The 27247-nt window shown below is 39.1% G+C and overlaps 1 protein-coding gene across 2 annotated transcripts in view; it reads right to left on the bottom strand.

The window, feature by feature from the left end:
• LOC139697881 (uncharacterized) overlaps positions 1 to 27247 on the bottom strand; it is a 252970-nt gene that overhangs the window by 174305 nt on the left and 51418 nt on the right. Inside the window, exon 2 of one of the 2 annotated variants that reach the window (XM_071596742.1) lies at positions 5875 to 5962. The exons of the other annotated variant lie outside the window; for it this stretch is intronic. The gene's annotated coding sequence lies outside the window, so the exon portion shown is untranslated. The remainder of the gene's footprint in view (positions 1 to 5874; positions 5963 to 27247) is intronic. 2 annotated transcript variants of the gene reach the window in all.

Here is a 27247-nt window from a genome sequence, read left to right as displayed (position 1 = left end):
AATCACAAAAATTGATGAAAATATAATCGAGTGGATTCCAAAGTTAAGTTTATTCCAGAAAATCTTTATTCCTTAGGATTAATTTAAGGTTGTCTATTCCAATATAACATAGCCAAATAACCAATACCTATTTGTAAGAATAACTATTTCGAAGCATGAATGAGGAACAGAGAAATTTCAAATCTACTCGCCATAAATTTCCGAGAAATACCCATTTAGCAAAGGAAAATTGTACCAAAGGTATTAATTCAAATTGACGTTGACCAAAGGTCAACAACCTATAAATCGTTTGAATTTGATCACACTGGTTCAGTATGATGGTATCCTGTATAACTGCTTACTGTTAGTTAAAAGAACATAACCTTAGTTGCATAAAACAAGTAAAAACGTAAATGCAGCTTCACAGGATAAGTATTTAATATTCTATTTTCTCTACAGATAGAGATCTTAAATTTCCCAGGTCATGGGTTTTTTAAAACAAGCCAAATCTACGTTTATAGGTTTTCAAATAATGACAATTTAGATTTTTCAAAATACAAATTATCTTTTAACGCGACATTCATGCGCCAAGGTGTCGAAAATTATATAAAAATTTATCTTCATTTCCCACAGAAAAGAAAAATTTCAAAACAACTTAACAGAAGCACACCGTGTCCGCATTTATTCCGTATTTCTATAAATACGTACATGAAAAAGATTAACAAAACCACAAGGCCGCTCCGTGCTTAAGTGATCCATTCGCCGGAGCAAACTTTTAATTGAAATAACTTCCTCTCCAAGGATTCTAATTACGAAGAACGAGAACACAAAGAATCTTTGATAGCACGAAACTGGTGCAAAAACTGGGAGGCGGTCAACTAAGCCAAGCGTAATGCGAGAGAATTCAGGCAAAATTATTCGCAGCATCATTTTAATGGAAGTCACGAGGTTTTCCGCCGTTCCAAAGCTATTTTCCTGGACATCGGAAAAAAATGAACACTTAACTTTAACCTCTCTGGGTAATTTCAATATTTTAATCGGAAAGCGCAAATGGAACGATTAAGGCGATATCCTATCAATTTCGTGGTTCAACGATTCTAGCACGATACATTAATTAGCCGAAATAAAAAAATAATTAAGTCATCTCGAGCGCTCATTACGAATACACAATTCTCAGACTTGTGTGTATGTGCGTGTAGTAATAAAACCCGTCCACTGTAGAAGGCTGACACAAAAATCGTCACCCGGCCTGCACTGTAAAGGAATTCTCTTTTGAACGAACGATCGAAAGCCGTCCACTCATTTCGGTAAAGGTCTCATTTTTTTCCCTCGACAACCCTCTCTCGTCCCTTTCAAATGAGCAGCTGTTTGGACAAGGGGAAGATTAAACCGTTTAGCAGCGCCTGTGTTCTGGTCCGGTAAAGGGTCGCTAAGAACTCCCGAGGACCGAGATAATGATGCGAGGAAGATAAATTAGAAAGGTTGGAGATAAAATGGAAGAGTTAAATTATTTCGTGCAAAATCTGCATTTGCTGATGGAGGATGGGGGAGACGCTCGAGAGAGTAATATTAAATTCTTTAAATATGACTGGATCTTGAGTTTATTATCGGTTTTTTTAAATTTCCGCTCAAAATAGGGAGAAATTAGCGCGAGGGGACTCTGGTCTGTGACTTTTAAAGGGGAGCTGACGCTACGGGATGAATGGAACAATGATGAGTGTGGGGTATTCGACCGATCTGCAGAGGTGGAACTTTTGCACTCTGGGGACCTAATGGGATTGAACGAATGAGGACTCTCGTTAGCTAAATGATGCCGCTCAGGCAGTCTGCATGGGCCGACATTGGTGAGAGCGACCGGGCTTCGAATCCTGGGCTTTCGGCTGTTTTCTTGCTCAAATTAATTCTTATCTCAACAAATATAAAATGTGCAAAACTAATTATATATTTTCCACATTATACCAGTTTTTCGCCAAAATTAAAGTGATTTTTAAACCATTAACGTGGAATTCATTTAGTGGGAGGCCTGCACAGCCCGAAGATAGTGTGAAATCGTCAACTTTCCGCGGATGCTTTAATGGAGACGTACGCTTGTATGTTGAAACCAAAAAAGGCGACTTTTTTTTGGATCCATTCGATAGAGCAAGCTAAACGTTACAAATTCTCAAATTATTATTAAAATGGCATTTATTTAAGACCTCCTTAGAGTGTCACTGTCCTTATGATTAAAAAATGGGTTTCACCAAGAGTTACGTTTTCTCATTCTTCCTTGAAGTAGATGATTTTTACATGGGTTCTTATGGACTAATTTCTCTACTAACCCCTCAAAAAGTTCAGTTGAATAGGATTGTTCAAGAAAAATATCATAAAAATATAAAAAAAGCTGATTATTAGTCCCTTGATCTTTCATATTCATATGAATGCAATAAAATATATTTCAACCGGATTTGGTTCTACGGGCTTGACACTTCAAAGAATTGGGCTATTGAAATATTAATCCTCCAGGTAATTAATGACGCCATATTATGAACGAAAGTTTATTCAGTGATCAAAAGGTGAACAGTTTAAAATTAAATTAGGCAAAAGGTACTTGTAATAATATAATATTTGATCTTTAGGAAATAAAATATAATGCCCCCTTAATGCTGATTTCTGTTTAGGAAACGAAGTATAACACGAATGGCGCTGAGGTCAAGTTATGCTCAAAAGTATTTCATGTCACGACGATTCTAAATTAATATCAGGCGTGATGGCAGTGCAATACTTTTTCTACAATCGTAAGACGCAATATTAAGCTACTAAATTATTTCATTTTGGATATTAAGGAAGTGAATGAAAATTGTCGGAAACTTTGGTACCCAGGCAAGAGCCACCCTAAGCAAATTGTTAGCCAGTGCATCGTAATCCAGTCACGAGAGCCAGTCGTAGAAGAACTCTGCATTTGAATATTCGCATCCGTTCTTGTTGATGAAGATCTTGATTTCCTCAAGTTATCTCGAAGAATTCCGCCGACGCTACAAGGCCACGGGTGGGCAGCCAACGTCATTTACCGTCAAAGCGGATTAACATTAATAGGCAGTGGGGATCCCATTCCGACAGCTCCAAGCATACTCACACATGGTGTCTGACTCGATGCAGAAAAAGGGAGAGTAAGCTCAAGGGGAGAACGAGGAATGCTGACGAATGAGAAATAAGAAATTTGAGGAAATTCCTCGCGAGCAAGCATGTTAAATTTGTAGAATAGTGTAAATAAGTAAAATGTATGGGAAGCCACGAACTCAAAGGTGAGGAAAAGGTTAAAATAATTGAAGAAGTCATCAAGACTGCACTGGACAGATATACCCTAATGAATTGCGACCAAATTTTACTCAGAAACCGTATTCAGCCAAGGGAAAGAGCGACTGGGAATATAAGGAAATTACCAAATAGATGGAAGAAGAATTTTGCCCAAGAAAACTAATTCCGTTTCGTTGTTCACCCCGTAATAGGACAAACATTTTAAAAACCAGTGGCGATGAAAATATATTTGAATAAGTAGACCCTGAACTGGGCACTGAACTACAAGATTGGAATTAGGGCAAAAAATCAACAAGGATTACAAACAAGGAAGTGCATACAGAAGCAAAAAACAAGGACATAGAAAATATAGTAATCAATGACCGCCTTCAAGTAATCAAGAGCAAAGTTAGGAATATACCGAAACGGCAATTAATGGAGTTAATTATTGTTAAAATGACAATGGACAAGATTTCACCCTCGGGCAAAATGAACTTACAGAAATAAGAAATGTTGAATCCTTAAACAGAGAATAAGGACGCCAGAAAAGGGAATAGGACAATGGAGATTGATAATGACAATAGAGTAGTGTGAAATAGCAATAAATATGTCTGCCAGCTGACTCACATAAAATTAGTCACCAAATTCGGGTCAAGCAGTATTTTAAATACCAACTATTTTTTGGAAATCTCTCCAGTATGCAAAGCAGAAAAAATTACGCGCAACCACGGTTCAGAGACTCATGACAGAAGGCCATGCACCACATCACATAAAAAAGCCATTATATACAAACCGAACAAAGCTGCATGAATAAATTTGAGCACAGGCTTCATACTGTAAAATTTCAAACTATACAGTAGAAATGTGAAAGGCTAATCGATAAATCAATCATCGCTCACCCAAAGAGACCGCTTAATATTGGGAAGTCAATCTGCAGGAAGGAAATTCAGAAAAAACTAAAATTGGTCATATTTACGACCGAAGAATACCGTTTCATACCAGCGCTTGTGGAAAGGTCCTGGTCTTTAAATTAAAGCAAACATCATTCCAAGAAATGCAAACGAAAGGCTTTATGTTGGAATCGCAATTTTAGAAGATAATTATCTGGATATTCTCGCCAGATAGCGAGAACTTTTCTACCGAAAATGCAAAAATCCGAAATACCTTTGTCATAATAGTCAGTAAATATTCCTCTCAGGATGGAGATCACTTGAACCAATGACTTCCACATTGTAATATTGTAATTTGCTTTTAGAGATAAGCGCATAGCGAAACTCAGTTCCAAGCTAAAACCTAAAACCGTGAATAGAATCGGACGATCGATTGGCAGAGGTAGATTTCCTCGAGGATCTTGGCAAGAGTGAGAAATTGCCTTAAAATTAAAAGTACTTTCTCTTCAAAACTAACCTATTTGCTTTCGGATCAAGAAGACTTCAAGACTTAACTCTTCAAAATTACGAAAGACCGAGGAACAAAATCTGATGATGTGACATGAAAGGTCACTTTTTCCCATGGCATTGATATGAAAGAGAAACATTTGGAATAATATAGACTTCACATTAAGATGGCCCAGGGAAGATAAATTACGGGATCAAAAACAGAACTACATAGGCCGAATTTGGAGAATCTAGTACAACAATCGACGCAGCATATTAAGCTAGTAATTCATTCAGGAATCACAAAAAATATCATTTAATTATTCTTTCAAAAATTGCCACTTCTCGAGGCAACATTGGATTTTACTTCGATGTCTAAGATTTCTCTCGCGCATAGTGGTAGTAAGTAGTAATTCTATCATTTATTTTTCTCAGCGGAGCGGACAAATATTCAGTGCTCCCTCTCTTGTGTAAGCGTGACTTTTGTTCTGTTTTGCTCAGTACTCAAGGCGTCAATGGGCTTAAGTTTTGAAGAATGGATGGCAGACAATTCTGCGCCTTTAAGTGCCTAAAAAGGAATCATGATAATCTCAGCCCTGTCGCCGAAATCAAATTCTCGTATATAGCGGGAATATGCGATTAGAAAATTTCTTTTATCTTCCATTTCTTCCGCCGAAAAACTACCCGATAATGTAAATCTTGCTAAGATTAATTAGAAAAATGCTATTATTATTCTCTAATTCGTATTAACGACGATACATTTCCGCAAACTTCGTTTAATTGCTTAGTTTAAACTCGTGTAATGTTTTTCCCCAACAAACGCACGAAGATGTTTTCCTGTCACGTAATATCGACAGGCGTTTAATCTACAAAATACAATGCCTAAAAGGACCAAAATTGATACGAAAAAAATACTTGTGTATATGTGTGCGTGGGTGTATATCTATTCAAGTATATATATATATATATATATATATATATATATATATATATATATATATATATATATATACACACACACACACATATATACATACATATTTATTTATACATATATACAGGTATATATTTTATATATATATATACACATACATACAAACATTTATTTTCAGGAAATATAAATCAACTGGTCCACCGTCAAAGAATTATAGTGAATAAATAAGGTATTCGGCAATGTAGCGCTGTTGTTTAATCACTTTGGGCGATAAATTCCGAGTGTACTATTAACGGTGTGGTGGGAACTTACTTGTGTAATCCAATTTCCTTGGGATGAATTTTACAGATGAAATTGCTCAAATGTACCTCACGGACGAGTATTCCAGCTGAACTCAACTCTAGAACAATGAAAGAAAAAATTAATTATTTACCCATTGCGTTTAGTTATTTTGACTACAAAATTACGAAAACACAGTTGTGTTTGGTGGTGTTTATTCATCATCGGTACATGCTCAATCATTTTCATTTATACATACATTACCAATATGCTGATTTTAATGATTTAATCCTAAAAGCAGGTCTTAATTACCTTTTCTGCTCGACCCAATTGCGTATTCTCAATATGTATCACGTTAGATAGCACAGATACTTTAAAATTATAATTAGGACTAGGGGAAATGGAATTACTGACACTATTAGATATCACTATATTTCTTAATAACTATCATTGAAATCCAGTAAAATTTAATTGTGTATTCTGTAATGGATTTTTTCAACATCCAAGACGAAGCCGCAGAAAATGTATCACCGAATTTCTAGTACCCATAGATGAGTTATAAACCTAAAAATTCTTATTTTCTTTACAATAGGTGAGGTGTTTTATTTCTTTACGTAATAAATAATACCATATGCAGGCACGAGAAAACTTATTTTTCGACCTGAGACACAAGAAATGACCCATTTTAAAGGCCAAGTATCGAATTCAAAGAGAATAACTGCGGTCATAAATATTCTTATTGAGCAAGTCCGAGTCCGAAAATTGTGTTGATTATTTAGGAATCAATTGCTTAATTCTAAATGATTCCAAAAAATGATGCCAGGCGAGTTTAGCTTGAAGGGGGGCTCATAAAGAAGGAAACTTAATTAATAAAAGTAATATTATGTTTTCAAATTAAAAATTGCCATCCAAATCGATTGATTTTATTTTCGGGAAGTCGGTCCACCAAATGAAAATCAACTTAATATCTCTAAGAAATTGCTCTTCTCGTTTCTGAGAAATTAATTAAAATGTATTATAAATTTATCAGAAGGTAAAATTTGTATTCAGAAGATATATTAAAACAAACCTCTCAAAAATATCCTGATTGAAAAAATTCTGACTGGAATTGAGACTTTCATTATTATAATATTTAATAATGAATATTATTATTATAAAATAATTATACATGAAAATGACAATGAAGATATGTATTACATACAAGATGAGTGAGGATAGACGAGAGAAGGGAAGGGAAGAAAGTAAACATAGAGTTAGGTAGAAGAAAGTACTAAGAATTAAATCATAAACTGAGACAGGAAACTAATAGAAAGGAAGAGGTATGGTGGAATATTCACCGTGAAATATGGAAAGTTTACAAAAGTGTGAAAGTGGTGAGCTGTACGTGAAGGTGAAAGGAAGTTGAGTAAGAATTTTAAGAAAAGACTCATTAAAACTTTGATACGAAGCGTGGTTTTGTACGGCGCGGAAACATGGTGGTTGAAGCAAGATGACAAGCTTCGATTGGAGGCTTTGGAATTGTGGGCGTAAGGAAGGACGAAAGAGGTGAAATGGAACGAAAGAAAACAAACGAGAAATATCTAGGCGTGATGGTGAGGAAAGAAGATTGTTGGTATGAATCCAAAGGAGGCAAGAAATACGGATACAGAGCATTTTCATTGCTAATGGAAATACAAAGACTGTGGTAGAGAACGTTAATCAGGCGAGGAAGCAGTGGGAATAGGATAACCAAGTTGGACGAAATTAAGGGAGGAAGTTAGTATTCGGTATTGAAGAAGGGTTTATTTTAGTTTCGGATATCAGGCTGTGATTTGTGAGGAGAGACAAAGAAACGTAAAGTTGCAACCAGCCAGAATCCACCTTAAACGGTAGAATACCAATGAATGAATTTATTGTTAACATACGAGGGGCATTTCAAAATAAAACTGCCGGTTTGATTGGAAACGGGCCGGTTGGTAATAATTGGAGGTCAATTGAAAAAGTTAAAAGTCTTTTTCGTTTGTGTTTTTTGACGCAGTCAACATTTCGTTCCAAAAAAAAGAACCTTCTTCAAAGCCTCCGCATAAAATTCTCCCGCCTGGGATTTCAGCCGGTTTTGCGCTGAACTTTTCGATGCTTCCGTTCCATGAATCGTTGGGACACAAGCCAGTTCTAGGGGTGTATTGACATAATAAAACCACAGTTTGTTACCAGTGATGGAATGGGAAAAACACTCGTCTTCCTCGCGGTTAAAACAGTCCAAAAATCACGCGGAGGTGCCATTCAAATGCTCTTTGAGAACATTTCACAACATTTTCAGCACCCGTCACGCAGTTTACGTTACCTTTCGGTGTCAGTTACTCTTCTGAACAATACTGCCGCTGAAACTTCTGTAAATTATTTGGAAATATCAGTAACCATCAAGCAACAATTTTCGCTTACGTCCGCATTCTTGTCCCCAGTTGGATCGTCGGTCCGGACTCAAGGTTTACGTTTCGCACAACTGACGGACAATTTTCAACGGCATTGAGGTGTCTTGAATTTAGAAATAAACCCACTGATCGGACTTCACAAATGGCGGTATCGGTTATTATCACGCTCATTCTCAGACGCTATCACGCAAAGGCAAACAGCAATGAACTGAAGACAATATTGTACAGTGGCTAAATATCTAAAAGATCAGTTGAAGCTCATATCCATGCACAAAGAATATGTATGCATTTCTCTCAGAATATTGAATCCAGCCTATGACGAATTTACGTTGAGATGAAGCATTTTTTTGAATCAATGAAAGTTAAAATAGATACGCACGCAGCAGAGAAAATACTCCCGGAGGACATGGTTCAATTTACGATACCCTCGTTTTTTCCTGATTGCCAGAATCTCCTAACAATCCTCGGTTTCCTTGATCTGTCATTTGGTCGACATCTTAGGTTTTTGAAGGTATATCATGTTGCAGGAAACGGCGAAAACGACAACCGAGCCGCTGAGAATAAAAGCTGCACTAATCAATTTAATTCTGAAATCGAATCACATTGATATTTTCACACTACATGCGAAAAATAAAACTGACAGAAAGGAAAATAAACAAAGAAGTTCCGGACGAAGTAAGGGATAAGATAAAGCTGCTGGGAGAAGTTTGAAGAAAGCAAAAGTGGATGTAACAGAAACTGAGTCTGCGATAGAGGAGAGAATGTTAGGAAAGCCAGGTGGAAGGAGGCAAATAATGAGCATTTTAGATGAACTTGATGTAGGTGGAAATAATCCACAGCTGACGAATCAGTTATTGTAATAAATGTACAGTATGGGATCTCATGGTAATTTGAACCGTGTTAGTTAGGACTCTGGATCACAGTAGTTCGTAGAATCAAGGCCCATGAAAAAACAAAGCATAACCCGTTAGACTACTGCAAATAAATAAATTGTTTAAATCCATTTGCTGTAAATATTGGGGACAGGCAAATTATCCATTTCACTTGTAAAAGACAGCATACTCGTATTCATGCTTATAATCCCTTCCCTTTTTTCAAATTCTAAACCATAATTACTTTCATATCCAAAGTACAACCAATTAGCCGTCTAAAGACAAACTGGCTGTCAGCGTTACTAAATCATGCCTAAGAATTAAAAAAAAACTACAAATGTTCATGGAAGTGTTCGTCACTGTAACTCTAGTATTTTATCTTAATTACGCACTTAAATTTAAAGAGCAATTCCGAATCACATAATTCAGGATGGCGACCCGAATAAAAAAACTTTGGGGATACGAGCCTCAGAAAGGCATTCGAGATATAAAGTGATCCATTAAGTGGAAATAAGGCTTAACGCAGAATTGGAGTGTTTTCTTTGTTGAAGACTTAACGCGACCCTGATAATCCTGCAACTCCCAAAGGGATTAGAGAACCCCCGACCTTAAATCACCCATTTAATTTTTTCATTGCCATACCCTGTAAATCCCTATATATAGACCGCCCTTCTCATTTTGCTATATTACTCATCAGAAATATTGGCTTCATCGTCTCTGATGAACGTTTGCTTTTGATGCCGCGTAGTGCAGGATGTATCTACGACACTATTTTCTTAATTATCTTTGAATCTGAAGGATGAAGGCTTCATGACGTAGTTGCCATGGTGTCGCGGATAAAACACAATACAGCACTTGTAATTCGGCTAGCATCATTACATAAATTTACCAAAGGGTTGCTAGTCGACGGATTGTTAGTCATTTTTAAGGCAGAACAAAGAATTGATTGCATGCCTAAATGTTACTACCTAAACCCTAAATAATTATAGCAACACGTTTTGAACATGATAGATTTAGAGCAATCAATCATTGAAAAAGCATTTACGGGGCCAGTCGTAAGCTGCGTATTTTATTCTCTTTTATTAAATATGAAGTTTCCTCACTTGGTCATTGTTTAACGTGAAATTGGAATTTAGGAAGAGATTCTTTCTAGGAAGCGTTTATAAACGATAGCTAATTAATAAAAGGGGAATTTTAATACAGGCTTTAATTCATGGTTCGTTGGCCAGAATTGTATGGAATGAAGACGTACAAGGTATGTCGCTAAAATAAGTAGATTAAATCTGGGGAAAAATTTATTGCTGATCAAAGTAAAAATTGCCAAAATTCTTCATGAGAGGACCCTTATGTATCGACTCACCAATGCCCGTGCCTCCGCCAGTAGTGATATGCTTCCTGTAAGACATCAACAAGACCTTCGTTCAGGCACATCGTCATGGCCTCTTTGACATAATCCACTGGTCCAAAATGGTACTCAAAGAGACTGACTTATACTTGCTTGGTTAAAAGACCAATGTCTTTGAGTACGAGCAATGTGTTTGAGTACGTAACAGTCACCAGTAACAACCTTTTCGAAAAAATTCGGGTCACTTTCACCGTGATCCAAGAGGGCCAAGGCAATAGTGTCACACTAGCAGACTTCTGGGGACCATCTTGGCAGACCTTTCTCATGGCTAAATCTTCTGTAAGAATGCAATGCACTGTGGTATTTTGAATATTGCACTCTTCTGCTAACCTCCTGACACTTGAGGGTCAATGGAGCACGGGTCTCACTTTTTGCACATTCTCATCACAGAGTGTAGTTGATGAATGTCCAAGGTATTCCTCATCGTCAACCTCCTCGTTGCCCTCCCAGAACATCCTGTGCAAGCAGATATCTCTTGGGACCTTTTCCCATCTCATCCTTAACAATTTTTATCGTCTCCGATCCCAATTTGCCATGCTTAATGCACAATGCCACAATGACTCCGTTCAAAGTTACTGTTGCGGCATCTCCCGCAGTTTTTTGGAATATAATGCACAATTTTATCGCATATCATTCATTGCCCCATGGAAAGTGGTATCGTGAATTCGTGAAGTGACCGTCGAACAGGGGTCCAGTTTCGCAGAAATCCGCACACTGTAAAATCTCATAGTTAACTGACGTGGGTCGCGTTGCTCTCCCAAGATCTCCCATTACCTTTCCCACCAAAAATCACCCCACTCCAGGCATCTTTATTAGTGGCAAATAAAATCATTCTACTTATTCGGGATAGACCCTGTATGTAGGTAGATTGAAGGATTTCAGATGCGCGCTTGGAAGACGTTTGAGGGAGTAAGTGGGGCAAGTAGGAAAAGCAAATGAAGACATGTTCCGCCCACAAAACGCCGACCTCTTCAGAAGAAGAGGTGGGCGTTTCGTGGGCGGAATGCGATGAAGATAGGAAAGCCTGGTTGAGAGAGATTGTTACTTGTTAGGATGTGATGACAGGAGGAATTTTGCATAAAGAGTAAGGGAATGGAAGAGGCTAGGTTTTCTAATTCATAAAAGATTAGGGTATGAAATATGAAAGCTTAAACGTGGGAGTGTTGGGGAAGACAGAACGGTCCATATTATTATAAATGAAATTTGCTGAGTTTACCTTTCTAGATTGAATTAGGGACCGTGAAAGATTCACCTATAAATGATGGAATATTTAATTAAGTTATCTAACAAACTTCAGCTGCCAATACTCCTGAGTTTAAAAAAATATGTTCATGTGATGCAATAAATACATTACTTCGATTGGGAACTATGCTTATCACTAAAATTACAACACAGCTCGGGATTCTGTATGGAAGGCTTATTTATCTTTGGCTGAAGTCCAAACCTCAAAACTATTTTTGAGATCATTCCTTTTGGACGAAATTCCCCATGCTCATTCTTTCACTGTTGTGCCTGTATGCCTGGGAACAAAATTTGCACTGGCTGTCCAAACCCAATCCCTAGCGCCGCACAATTTTGGCGGTTCCAATATTCAAGCAAAATATTCCCAGATTGGTGAAAGGATGGTCGATTTTTTATAATTTTTTCTCATGGAAATTAATATAAAAATTTTAATTCAGCGTGTGAGGAAGAAAAAAATTAGCCTGCCAGAATCATTATTGTCTCGTATTGAACATAATCTCATTTCAGATTTTCACATAAAGTAAGCTCAAACTGTACTTAATATTTATTTCGAGATGCATTTCATTAAAAGGATTTAATGATACTCCACAAATTGCCACTGCCAATGGTTTGGCCATAATAATTTCCATTAACGATTTTAAACGAACACACATTTGTAATGCGCGAGAGACGAAGCTGAAATTCTGCGTAATTAAATAGTCTGCTTAAAAAATTCTTAGGATGGAAGTAGATGTCCCAAACAGTTTCCGTATCGAAGAATTAATTCTTTTTATGAATGACTACCAAAAGTAAAAATTTTTAAGATCGCTCCAGATGAGACGAAGGGTGCGATAATTATTTTTCCCTTGAACCGCCTCAACGCCTTGAAGGTCATCCCGACTGGTGAACCTCCATTATCTATTAATAAAACACGCCAATCTTTAATCTTATTATGCGTGCTGAGTCCGCTAACGGCACTGAAAAAAGCTACATAATCCGATTGAAATTTTGACAGATTATCTTCAGGCGTGAATATCCTGAAACACGCTATTTCCCTATTCTGAATTCCACGAGTTCAAATCTTCTCAACGTGTTGCCAACTTTTAGTTTAAAATTTCCCGCAATACAATAATAGGGTTACTTTGCGACCGCGGAAATCGGAGTATTTGAGAAAAAAAATATTTACTCTACCGCTGAGTAAGCTCTTTCCTCATTTCCAACTTTCCATCGTACTTAAATTGATCAACAGGAGAATATTTCAATCAGTTCTGATTTACTACCTTCGAATTTTTTCAAGCATTTTCAAAGTGAAGTGGACGTAACGGAAAGCGAACGAAGCAAGGAATGGTTGATGAGGGGAGAAGGCCATTAGAAGAAATACAAATAAGGGAAGAAAAGTAGATGCACCGAGTTTTGATCGGTGAGAGAATGTTGAAAACTGTGAAAGAGAGGAGACTATTGGGGCAGGAGAGATAGGGGGAGCAAGAGAATAGGCATTTTGGACGAGATGACGGGAAGAAGAAAGTATAGGAATTGAAGAAGGGTTCATTTTAGTGAAGGGCGCCTGACTGTGTCTTGCTTGCTTAGAAATGTTTCGGTAGTTTTTGCGTTTCTATCCTAAACCTACGAGACATGGTAGAATATCATAAAACAAAATTCCGAAGCTATGTTGATGAATAACCTTAAATTTCAACAGACTTATCTAATTAACCTTTATCCACACATGCACACTATTTCCCCGAAAGAAAATAATGATTACTTCATACATGCTCCTCTTTGAACCCCTCGAAGACGACTTATCCCCCTCCACGAGACTCCCTGATTTCATCCACTCATCATCACGATGGATTTCCATGAAGCCGCCACCCCATTCTTCCCAGCTCGCATCTCGAATACTGTCTTCTCCACAACCTTCCTCACCCTCTTTCCCCTCCAAACCCCCCCTCTCGAACTTCTCTCGGAGGCATTCTCTAGTAATGAATTCATATAATCAATCAGTTCCATTTCCATCCGTCCTTTCCTCCCTCATATCTCTCCCCCCCCCCCTCGCCTAACCCCTCAGAGATTTATTTTCCTCTCTCCGAAGCCCCTCCCACAATAAACCCACACACCCAATCCCCGTGCCCACGTCAAATCTTCCACCTTCTTCGAGTCAATACCTTCTACTTTCCCAGTCCCCCGTGACGTAATTAAGTGAAATCCTATAGGCATTCCACCTGATGGCGATGGCAGCTGCGGGAAGTTGAAATCGACAAGCCCTCAGATTTCGGTGGAATGGGGCGATAATAGCAGAAGGCCTGCTCGGTTTCTGTTCGTGCGTGAACTTCGCGTGATGGAACATGGCGAAGCGATGATATGTCATGAGAAATCCGCTCTGCATGTCCTGCTCACAGGCCCATAATTGACTGAGCATGATAACTGGGGTTGCGATGTTAGAAGCCATTCTGGGACTCCCACGATTAAATATCCATGACTTCAATGCGGACTTTATATTTCATTAATCATTTCAAATTTGATTATCTTTTTACCCACGCTATAAAAAGAGACTTTTTACGTTTCCGTGCATTTGAAAGCAGTTTTTTGATCCAAGAAGTAAAGTAAGAAGACCGTCAATAAAGAAAAAAAACAAAGAACCATTGGAAAAAAACTAAAAACTCATTCAGTCCCGCCATTGGACTAAACGGGTTTTGATGAAATAATTAATCATCCCAATCGTATAAGTCGCAGAGAATAGACATTCACATGAAAAGGAGACAACTCGACCCAACCTAATCCGATATGACTGTGGCTCAGCCTTTATATTTCAATTGCATTTTATTATTTCATTTTGTTTGAATTCAATTGTTTATTATCTTTCATGCATTGAATTCTTGAATTTAATTTTCTATGAGCTTAATTGCATCTTTTTCAATTGAAGGACTAGTATAAACAAAAAGTCTTTATTGAGACGAGAATAAAATAATCCCTTCTTCCACCGAACCTTTCAAAAAATTCGACCGAAGGAGAATATTTTGATGCCAAGAGACTTACGACGAAGAACTTCAATGGGCGACTATGAGAAGCAATATTGGTTCATATCTATCATGTATTTAACGCTATAATACTACTCGGCTTCAAGAAACGAATCAAGTAATGCAATGATTTTTTGCGCTCAAGTGCGGAGGAATGTGCACGTAACATCTCAGCGAACAATAGAAGGCGTCCTTTACTAAGAAAAACAATCCAGTTTCATTAATTTACCGTGGAGCCAATAACCCGAATAGAAATGAATAAAAAGGTGTCTTTAACGCGGCGAATATTATTAAATTATTATTATTATTACGTGTAGTCTACCGTCAGGGAAAGGTTTTAGAATTAGACATACAAGAATAGATGTAAGGTATATATGTAATCATTTGATTGATGTGTGGTGTATTGTATTATATGTAATAGCTTAATTTTTTTAATTTGTATTTTTTTTTCTTGCTGATTAATGGTTGTAAATGGGATTCGCTTGTTTTGTTAAAGAAATTTGTGTTTTGAAGTCTGATTTTATGAATTATCTTTTGCAATTATTTGGGACTTGTGTGCCACCGGACACTGTCTATCAGCACATGTGAATTTTTAATAATAAACTTTATACGAGTCAATTAAAATTGCATCCATGGAACTTAAGCACTATTTATTAAAAACCACTTGTATTTCACACAGCCATTTCCCAGGCTCAAATGCTTCAAGCTCCACTTATGAGGTTCGAAAAGCATTGGTATTCTCTTCCACCATCCACCATTCAATTCTTATCCATCATTCTCCCTTTCATCATGGCCGTCAACAAGCCGTTGCCTTCCGATATCACCTCTATTATCTACTTGCACCGCTATCTTCGAATTTCCCCCAACTATCATCTCACTTCTCCGATTCCGACTGGCACATCCTCGTTTGTCATTCTTTACACCGTTTTCAAGTTTCCGTACTTGCACATCAACACACAAGTATCCAAAGCATCCAATCTACGCTTTTTGTCTTTCATCAACGAACAAGTGTCGGAATCATACGTATAACGCTACGGTCAATTGCAAAGTTTTCGCGAATTTTTTTCCTTTACGTCTTCACTTAACGTCAACTGTTAACTCCCTCTTCTTGATAAAAGTTTCTTTTCCGAACGCAATTCTTTCCCGAATTTCCTAGGTTCTCATCCCGTTTTTGTCGAAAATATTCCCCACATAAGCGACATCTTTTGCCCACTCTAATTTATGCTTCTCTGTATCGATTAGGATTGAATTTGAAATCTCCGATTCACTCTTCTTATATCTTGAGTTTCCCATTAATTCCGTTCTGCTGCGGATATTCATTCGATACTTCTCACTCTGATTCTTAAAATGAGATTTAAAAGATGCACCTTCTTCAAAAAATAACTTACACCAAAAGTGGTGCAAAAGTCTCAGTGCAAAAATGACATGAATGATAAAAATGAAAGATTAAATAAACAACTGAGAACTAAAGAGGATAGATAGATAGTCGTCCTTATTTTGGGACGATATTGAGACTATGGAGTCTCTTCTAACACCTAAACCCCAACGCATGTGAGCAGGAATGGCCATAATTGCTCCCTTCAATAGAGCTCAAGGATTGTCACCGGAACGCGCAAACCGTTCAGTCGAGTCAAACTTGCAGTACCCGGGTAGGAACAAAAATACCGTATTTGCCAATCGATAACGCGTGCATTATCTATACAAAAATGTTCAGATGATCGAAAAAATGACGATGCGCGTTATCTAATGAAAATTGAAAAAAAATCCAAACAAAGGCGTATTTTTTCACACACACACACCCGATATAGACGTATTTTTACACACACTGTGTATAATTTATGCGCACACACACACACAAACACACACACATATATATAGATGCGCGGCATCTATACACGTTCAAGATACTAACTAATAACTAGGAAGCCCTCGGCGTGCGTTATCTATACAAATTCATGATAACTACAAAGTTCTGGGTGCGCGTCATACATAAGGTGCGCGTTATCGATGGGAAAATACGGTAATTCACTGAAACAAATACTTCTTATCCAAAATCAACACTCCAGATGTTACTCATAATAGAAACTGTTAATGAATGACCAAAAGGTTAATGAGGTGTAATATTTGAATTCAAGTATTCCGACAAGTCTGTCATTCTAACAGAAAATTATTTAAGAATGTACATTAAACATGATGAGCAAGTGCAGAATGCCAGCTGTAAAGAACGGCGCCAGTGATATATTTGAAAATTATTGGTATTACCAAGAAAAATCAAAAGAGAAAACATAAAAGAGAAAATTTTAGTTTTAGGAAAATTTGAATGGAGCAGATGAAGTGATGGACGGGAAGGTGAGAATTTTAAAGTAGATGATGACAGAACAAATGAACAAGAGGTGAAGGAGGCTGCGTAAATGGTCGCTGTCAAAGGTAGGATTCCCTCGTGTCGTTTAACCTTAATCGTCGTGCGACCCACACTAAGCGATGATATGCGAGCGAGGGACGTGATGATGTCCCTACGTGCCGACTTGGCGGTTCAACGGCATCGTCGGTCATCGCGGATTTCCCAGTGATCATCGATTTTCGCCGTCCCGATTGCTATGCAAGCGCCTTTGCCGCCCGTCCTTCCCCTCCGCCACCAATTCTCCCCGCTCATCATCCGGCTTTTTCCGGAATAAGTCTCGGACATCCACCCTCCCACACCCATCTCCACGCCTCAACGCGCGCCGCTCCGGGCCATTCTTTTGCGAGCGGCGTTTCTCCGATAACCGCATTTACCAGAGTTTCAGGTCCCATATGCCGCGGGGACTAACCCCACCAGCCCAGCGAACGACAGGGAACAACTGCATCGAGCGCAGCAACGCGGGACACGAGTTGTACATTACTGAATTTTTTCTCCGTTTTCCTTCCTAACTGGGAACACTTAAAAGCGCCATTGGTGACAACATCTTCCTCGGTGATAAAATTTGTCGCGCAAAACTACATTAGACTGAAACTAAAACTACGATTAAACTTTTCAAAATTGTCTGATTAGATTTGGAAATGAATTGACCCCCTCTGATTTCTCTCGCCCTGGAATTCCATTTTGAAGGTAGGACTATGGAAAGGAATAATTTTGTACAATGACACACTAACCTATTTCCTTCTGAGCGCAGAACGCGAGGAAATATTGTTCTTTTTAATGCTTAGATGGATTTAAAAAGGTTGGGACAGTTGGGACTCCACCACGCAGTTTCTCTCATACCGCGGCAAAATGAGTAAATCGGTAAACAAGTATTTTTTTTTCAATGCGTCCATAGAGTGAATGCTTAAATGATCGATAGGCCCTTACGGGTGTCGATGGATTAATAGGAACTACTCTGTTGGCAATAATAATAGCTAAACGTAACTTGCTTTGCCGTAAATTTTACACCAAGCAGAAGCGGCGCATGCCTATAACAGATTTTGTAAGCAAATTGCAAATATCAGCGGGCACGCAACATTATGTGAAATAGGGACAAATAAACATTAAATAAATGCCCTTTAAAATTGAAAATAATCGATTGAATACAATATTATCTATTTGTATTAATACAGGCAAAATTCTTCAATCCTCACCGAGACATTTATTATGACCCCAAGCCATCATCATTTATCATGACCATAAGCTTCATAGGAAATGGAACCCCATATAAACGTATTAACAAAGAAATAGTCAAATATGAAAATGTCATAAAAATAGAATGACATCGCGGGACTATTAAATCGCCCTCCTCCCATAAGAGAGAAGCAGAATATCTTGAGATTTCAAATCTCTCTTCGCTCTTCGCGATTCACTCAGGAAGGGAACATAAAGAAGAGCTCAAGGGTCTGAAGAGCAGTCAAAATTTTAATTATAAATGCTTCAACATATCCAAAAAAAATAAGTGAAAAAGTTATATAAAAAGCCTTCCGATGAAGGCGTGAATCGTCAAATCTGAGAAGGAGCGGGCAATTCATTTCAAAGCGATAGAATTTGATCGTTGACAGGTCGATACGATCGCTGAAAACAACTGAAAGACAGAGAAAGAGAGAAAGAAAGAAAGAAAGATGTAAACCGCTAAATCCCATCGACCACCCCATTCTCTGAAGGCGATACCACTTTTTGTTCCCTTTTGTGGAATTTCGCCGGAATATAATATTTTCGAAAAAAAATTTGCGGGATTAAAATACTTTCCCCTCGAGGTCCCAGAAAAGAATAAAAAAAAAGATACGGGCGAATTTTTATGACGAAACCTGGCACGGAAAAACACGGAGGAGGATGAAAGAGAAAAGTTAATGTGCTATCAGTCAAGGAGGATCTTTTTCCTCTTTCCTGCCTGAGATTCCTGCCAATGGGCTGCAGAAAAAAAGGGAAGAAGGAGCTTTTTTATTTTCGCTCTAATGCGACGCCGCCGAGTCGAAAGTTTTAATTAGAAAGAAAATTGCGGTCTCGTGAATTTATTTTTTTTCGCGAGGGAAAAAAAGAAATAGTCTCGTAATGAAACGAAGCTATGGGAGAGGAGAGGGACGCAAAAATAATTGCTGATATTAACCTTCCGTCCGACCTTTCTTGTGTTTATATGGCGCCTCTTGAAATATCAACGCTAATCCCATGCACCCCTCTCCCCCGTGGTTCGTCGCGGAAACTGAGTACTTGGTGACGCCAGAAACGGGTGCTTATCTAGACCACCAGAATAAGGACGGAAAATTCGCATGTTTCCAGAGGAAATCCTTATCCATCTTGCGTCAGAGAAAGCGCTAAATGAGTTAATAACCACTAGACAAACATTAACTCCACTCGAACGTTAAACGGCGCGCCGCAGTATTTCTATTTTCTTTGGAGGCTTTGGCTGTGGGAGGAAATGAGGACATGACCTTCCCCCCCTCCCCCCATGATATTCGAGCTCGGCCAGAAATGTCGCTGCCTCCGTCGCAGCCCCTCAAATCAATCGCGCCCAATATGAAGCCCTCCTTTCAAGCGCTATTATCACCGACTTTTTTTTTAAGGCGCTCACTTAAGACAACCCCCTGCAACGCGAATTAATTACCACTGCGAAAGGGCTGCGACGAAAATTGTAGCACCACAGTGAAGAGAACAAGTAAAGGTCACAGTTGTCAAAGAAGCATAATTATTGGCATGCAAAATGAACAACCTTCGATGAGAGCCGACAGAAAGGAAACCCTGCAACGGTTATTGCTGTTGCGAGGAAACGGCGGGCAAACCCTCAGTGGCTAACGTCGATGACCATTCGCCGCCTTGTCATTCCTCGGGTCAAAGAAAGATAATCAACCCCCTCAACTCTCGCCGAATACACACCTTTGGACTCTTTAAGAGGTTTATAAGGCAGGGTCACCAGCGAGACGGGCATTTCCCTAACCTCGACTTAGTAGGGTCTTTAGCAATATTGCCATTCCGCTCCCGGCCTAATCGGCTTTTCAATGAGACTACCATCTCGCTTCAGCAAACTATTAGGGTACCCTCACCGTGTAATAAAATGCTTTTCGGCCACTCAGAATTATCATTTTCCCAAATGTCACGAAAAAATTAAACTGGTACCAGATAAAAATACGAATCTACTTTCGATTGTGGCATGTAACTGGACTCATTTAAATTAATCTGTTTATATTTAAACAAACATTAATGGGGCTGTCATTTTAAATTTAATTTACCGAGGAAGCCAGCATAATTAATTTTCAATTAAATTTACCATGCTGATTGCTCCAAATGATTTAGTTCTATGATTTAGGCACTGCAATAGACAAATGGAGAAATACTTTATGGATACCTTTTTGATTTATTGTCTTTTAGTTTTAATCAAATATCTCTTCCTGAGAAATAAATACCCGCCATGTCTCTACAAACCCTTTTCTTTCGTTTCCATTTGATAATCCCCTCTTTCCGTCCTACTCGACGAAGCCTACTTCTCTCTTCATTCCAATTAGCCGATTATATCCCCTCAGTCAATACCCTTTCCTCAGCCAAGGGCTACGCGGCCTCCACTACGGCAGAACAACTTTTATCCTACACCCAACCTTCCACCACGTTGGGAAACAACGCGACCTTAATCCCCACTTTAGCGTAGAGGATGAAAAATCATCAGTCATAGCATTTCGCCAATTTCTAAGAATGCCTCAAACAATTAGTCATCTAAGTGCATGGACAGAAGAATTAACTCTATGAACTGCACTCTTGAGACTAAGCGGATCGGCCGAGCGGATGAATAAATTTTTAATTCAGACAGCTTGGGCAGTTTTTCGTTGTCTCTTAAACGTAGATTTTCGCTAAAAGTTCCACCCATTTCCCAAGGAAGAATGTTTTCCACTAGTACTCAAGGGCCCATTGAGTCGGTTCGCGGATTCTTTGCTAGACTTCACAAAATGTTTCGACAACTAAAAGAGACTTTCCCGGACCCACAGGCCCAAGCTATGGGTATATTTATGGAATATAGACACTTCTCAAATTTTATGCTAGGCTTAAGATAAGATGAGGGATGTTTCGTCGCATTGCGGAACTCAAACAACGTCCTTGAAACAGAGATTTTCATTACCTGAAGAAGCCAATATGAGACATTATGCCAATAAAGTAGCTGACACTGGTTTCCTGCCACCTTTTCATCCTCAGCAACACCCTCATGCCAATTCACTCGTTCTTCAGTGCTTCTTTCCGTTTTGCCCCTTCCAGAATCGAGGGCCTTCCGTTACTTAGCCCTCCCAACAACAGATGGGGCATCAATGCAAGTCACTGCCTCAGGTGCTAACCTACTTGGTGGAAGTCTTTCATACCAGGCGTAAATGAAGGAAAACTAACGTTGCTAGTTCCACTACGGTAAAAATAAATATTCGAGTGGAATTAGCAAATTTAGTCTTCCTTCATTTACGCCTAGTACAGACATGAGGACAGGTTAATGCCCTTGTCTCTCAAACGAACCCTTCTTCCGCCGAGCCTCGTGATGTACCACGCAAGGATATCCGGTCACCCCACTCAGCACGCCAATACTATCAGTGCGGCGAAGAAACTCACAATTTAGAAGAATGACCTAATCTTCTCTGTGGTATGTGCCGCAAATCCGACCACCGACCGATTGACAGTCCAAGTAAAACGCAGATGGAACAGGGAAATTTGTCAACTCCGACCGCAAGCTCGGGGAAGGGCTTATCTTAATAACATTGCCTGAAGCCGGCCTGAATAACTGAAGGAATCATACGTTAAAGTACGTTCCTTGTCGATACCGGTGCCGCCATTTCAATTCTTCATCAAAAGAGATTTCCATTTAGGGAATTAAATCCTTCCCTGAGTGTCATCCCAATTAAAAGTGCTTCTGGTCATACTCTTCCATTCAATGGGTCAGTGTTCTATTTAATCAGTTCAACTGACGACAGAGAATGTCCTCACGTTATCTTGATTATACATATTTAGGGAGTACAGACTACGACGGAATGATTGATCTGGACTTCATGAAAAATTATGCCTGTTCCTTGAATTTATACCGATCATTGCTAAAAATAAATATCTACCATTATGTAAACTTACGCCCTAATTCAGGTCAGCATCCCTTTATTGACTTAATCACTTGTGGAGCTCTTAACTCTTCATTCAGATATCTTTGAGGGAAGACACAATGATTTGCCGCAGGGTGCAAGAGTTAATTTCCTTTGACGATCCGTCATTGCACCCTAGCAGTGGAAGGTAGGAATCACAATGCAATATTTCACTAGAATTGAATTGCGTTAGCCATACCCAGATATCTTAATGGATAAATTAGAGGACGAATTATGTACACAAAGTGAAGCCATGACTGCCGAGAGTGAAAGTAAAACTGAGGAGGCAGGTGATGCTAACGTCAGGTCGTTAGGGATCCGTGATTTTGTGGATTATTTCAGTGCTTTACGTAAAAGGAATTCTGATGACACCTCTCGGCGGAACTTAGCGTCATTTACAGGTGAAAAATAAAGCGACAGCCAATCGTTGTGCTTTAAAGGAAAGGCGGAGATACCTCTTATATCGATTGAGTATGATCCTGATGTTCCCTCTGAGCGTGCCGCAGACTCGTTGATGAATGAGAAAGAAAGTGATTTCTATTCGTTGTGCATTGTTGAAAACTTTAAGGTGTTTATGTACGCTGTGGTAAATCGGGCGAGCAATGATAAATTGGCGCATATGGAGATCCTACCCAGGGGAAATCAATCTGAAAACCCGTGCCTGTCCTGCCAATTCGTACCTGCTACTTTGACCATTTATCGTATTTATCAAGTATGCCTGGATATAATTGTCCTCCACTAATATCATATTCTCTTCCTTTGCCTTAACTTGCTGGTCAATTACAGGGTTCGTCCGGAAAATAAGTGTACTGATTTTTTCCCGCCGCTCCAGGCGCGCCCAGCACCGCTCTGACGAGCTGCGATTGGAGGGGGGTATGTTGGCAAGCGACGCTGAAAAAGGCAGTCGGCTCTGAGCTGTGGTGTAGTGAGGAGCTCTGTTAACGCGAACCTCCACGCTCCACCCACGTCATGGAACGCGATGCCGAAGTTTTTGGAGCAGCGTTATTCCATCAAATTTGCGGTAAAACTTGGGAAATCGTCTACCGAAACTGTCGGTATGATTAACCAGGCTTACGGGGAGTCAGTCATGTCCAGAAACATGATCTTTCGGTGGCACAAGATGTTCGTGGAGGGCAGAGAAGAGGTCGACGATGAACCACGGCCTGGACGCCTATCAACGACACTCACCGACGAAAATGTGCGAAAAGTTCGCGATGTACTGAACTCTGATCGTCGTCTTAGTGTTCGGATGATAGCAGAGCAGTGTTATGTGCCAAAAACAATAGCGCACGAGATTATTAGGGAGCAATTACAGATGCGAAAAATTTGTGCAAAGTTGGTGCCGAAAGTGCTCAGTGATGATCAAAGACTCAATCGTTTGGAAATCGCGACACGATTTGCTGATCACTGCAAAAATGATCCACATTTTTTAGAGAACGTTGTTTCGGGTGACGAGACGTGGATCTTTGAGTACGACCCGGAGTCGAAGAGACAAAGTGCGGAGTGGCACACCCCATCATCACCCCGTCAAAAGAAAGCTCGCATGAGCAAATCTCGGATCAAGGCGATGCTCATTGTCTTTTTTGACAAAAGGGGAGTCGTCCACTACGAATTTGTACCTGAACGACAAACTGTAAATGCCGCATTTTACGTCTAAGTGCTCGACAGGCTTCGAAAACGAGTCGCCCTCGTCCGGCCAGCGATCAAAAACATCTGGCGGCTGCATCACGACAATGCGCCGTCTCACACCGCGCTTGTCGTGTCGGACTTCTTGGCCAAGCACGGCGTGGCAACGCTGCCGCACCCGCCCTACAGCCCGGACTTGGCACCACCGGACTTCTTTCTGTTCCCGAAGATAAAGAGGAGTTTGAAAGGAACGCGATACGGGACTTTGGACGCCGTCAAAGAGGCCGTGACGACGTGTCTTCGAGAGGTTCCCGATGATGCCTTCGCGGGAGCGTTCCAGGAATGGGAACGCCGCTGGAACAAGTGTATCGACTCACAAGGGTCTTATTTTGAGGAATATTAGCTTAAGATATGTAAAAGTGTAATAATTTTTTTTTCCTGAGCTCAGTACACTTATTTTCCGGACGAACCCTGTATCTTTAGCATATAGGTTGATCCTCTACGTACTCTTTCCATCTCGCATCAATCTTTCCTGATTCAATGTTTGTTAGGTCGAAAACTTTCCATACCACCCTCGTTCAGAGAGGATACCTGAAGCTTCCATTACGCCAGCCGCATTCCACCTTTAATCAAATGGCCTGCCGTCATTTAGTAATAAGCAGACGTCTGTCTAAACGACTTGCCAATTTTCAGGTTAAGGTATAAGTGCGCTCATCACATATCATAAACAGCTCCAAATGCTTTCCATTGCCCGCAGTCAGAATATGATAAAATTTTTTTTGAATTAACTTTAAATACTTTCTGAGGTTGAAAGTTAGTTAAAATTTGCCTCTGGGAATTCCCCGTATCGCCCTTAATTATTTCCATAACTAATTAATCATGAGCGTGGTTCATTCAGGTTTCATCTCGCGATAAACAAACACGGAATTTTTCACACCCCTGGAACGCCGTGAATTAAATCCATATGATTTTCCGTAAGCCATATGGTATGAAACAATCATCCGTTAGACCAAATAGTTTTTAAAGGCTTGCAACTTTGGAAAATGGTCTATGATTAGAAGGCAAAAAAATTTGATTTTTATCAAGCTATAATAAATTAAAACAATTTAACTTACTCATATTATCAAGATTACCTGAAAGTCATTGATAGGTGTATATGGTTCGATCGAAAATTGTCAAATTACGTACGAGAAAATCGTTAAACTAACTTTAACTGTCCAACAGGAACGCAAATTTAAATAGAAATTTCAACGATACCTTTTCCCGCAAAATTAAACCTATGAAAAAGAAGAATCACAAACATATTTTGATTATATTGATCCATACAATATCAAAAGACACTGCGCGTGTAATTAACTATATTCGGCGACTTCAAGAATAGCAAAAATGAACGTAGAAATATTTCAAAAAGAAAACGTCATTTAGTTAATAAAACCAACGATTATCAAGTTGCATTATTCTGGTTAGATAAATGTCTTTTTAACTCTACTCACTATGATGTTCCAATGCTTTCTTCCACATTAATCTTACCCATCTGCAGATGAATGCTATAAATTGGAATCTCATCTCCTCAGGCGTTTTTCGTGATCATTACCTTTTACTTGATTTTGTCAGATTAAGCTGTTTATTGAAAAAAATGAGCCGAGGCGAACATACCCTGGATAATTAACTTTCTATTCATTGTTGCTGGCCGAAAATAATTGCGGAACTCCTTGAAAAATAATAACCCCGTCGGTCATTCATTAAAAACGTGATTAAAATTAAGCGTATTAATATACCTAGATCAGCATACTCACGTTAATTCTAATGTGACACTCTTTTCATATCCTAGTCTTCCGTGGGCTGTGTGCAAATGGACCCGGGTGGTAGGTACCCCATGCTCGCGCTTAGCCGGAATTAAACGGAATAAAACTTCGTTAAAATGTTAGTCTCATAAATATGCTGCGAATCTCTCCGAAAACGCATCTCCATGCCATTAATAAAATTCCTTAATCGACAGTCTGAACTCTCTTTAAAGTCACAAAAAATCTTTCTTTTTTTATAGCTCGATCTGACGTTTCTCGGGATGGATGGCGATGGGAGTTAATGAGCCCCAAACGCTCAACAAGTAAATTGATACCGGGTCTCTGGAGTCTCCGTGAATTAATCGCGAAGAGCGAAACCCAAGAAGTCAAGGCTGATTCTTAAGACATACCAACGAAACTAAAACTCACTGATCTAAATCGCTCGTCTTCACCGTTTTAATTGTTTTGGTTTTCTCTTTCTTTGCGTCGCGCAATTTCTTCTGCCATTTCCCTCGTCGGCTTTATTTCCTTGATTAGGTTGTGTTCCCTCGAGATGGTCCGCGAAGTCGATTACCATCCAAAAATAATTTCGCCCAATTTCAAAAATGATTTTCTCCTCAAAGGGAGCAAAACTTCACAGCATGGTGGTGGGTCAACGTTTCATTGATTAATGATTTCCGAGAAAGGAGAGAATCGAGTCGATCGTAGGCAATCCTTGTAAGTAATTGGGGTTTTACGTGATTAACTGCCCTTTCTACAAGACAGATCTCCGCAGTCCCCACTTCAATGAAAACAATTTAACTTCAGCAGACCTCGGATGCAATAATGTTTATTTTTCAAGTCGAATGGCGACTGAGAGACAAGACCTTGCCTTGTTTATATTTCTTGCATAGATGTACACAAAAATCATAATCATTTATTTTTTTGCAAACTTCATTATGATTCAGATGACGATTTTCAAATGTATGAACGTGAATACGATGCTTAAACTAAATATGCTATTTATATGCATAACCCTGATGATTATCGCGAAAATAAATCGGCTAAAATCGGCAAGAGCAATATCTTGGCATCCAATGTTGGAAACAATGAGCGTTCAATAACGTTTTGGTAACAGGTTTAACGAACACTGATAGATCTTTACGACCCGTATTGAACCCTTCCACTCACATTCCTCCATCACAGTCCTTAATATTCCATTCATCCAATCAAAACACTGTGCATCCACCTTTCTTGCCCCTTTTGATTTCTATTAACAGACCTATGTCCACCCCTACTAAAAGCTACCTAAAAAGACGCCTGCCACTTGGAAATCAACTCGAAGGTTGATTTTATCAATTTAGCGTGCAACTGAAAATGAACAATTTTTTGTATGTAACACTCCATCCAACTCTCGCAACTGAGCTGTCGGAGACATGCACAGGTTGCGAATAAGTCTCCTATCTCTCCAATCCATTCCTATTTTCTGCAATAAATTTATTAATTCAACCCAATTTAACTATATAACGCCTTCTCGAAATATACGAAACAGACATACACA

Source organism: Hetaerina americana, unplaced genomic scaffold (assembly GCF_022747635.1).
Source record: "Hetaerina americana unplaced genomic scaffold, ioHetAmer1.1.p SCAF_8, whole genome shotgun sequence".
NCBI classification, from domain to species: domain Eukaryota; kingdom Metazoa; phylum Arthropoda; class Insecta; order Odonata; family Calopterygidae; genus Hetaerina; species Hetaerina americana.
This window is presented reverse-complemented; position numbering and strand designations above follow the sequence as displayed.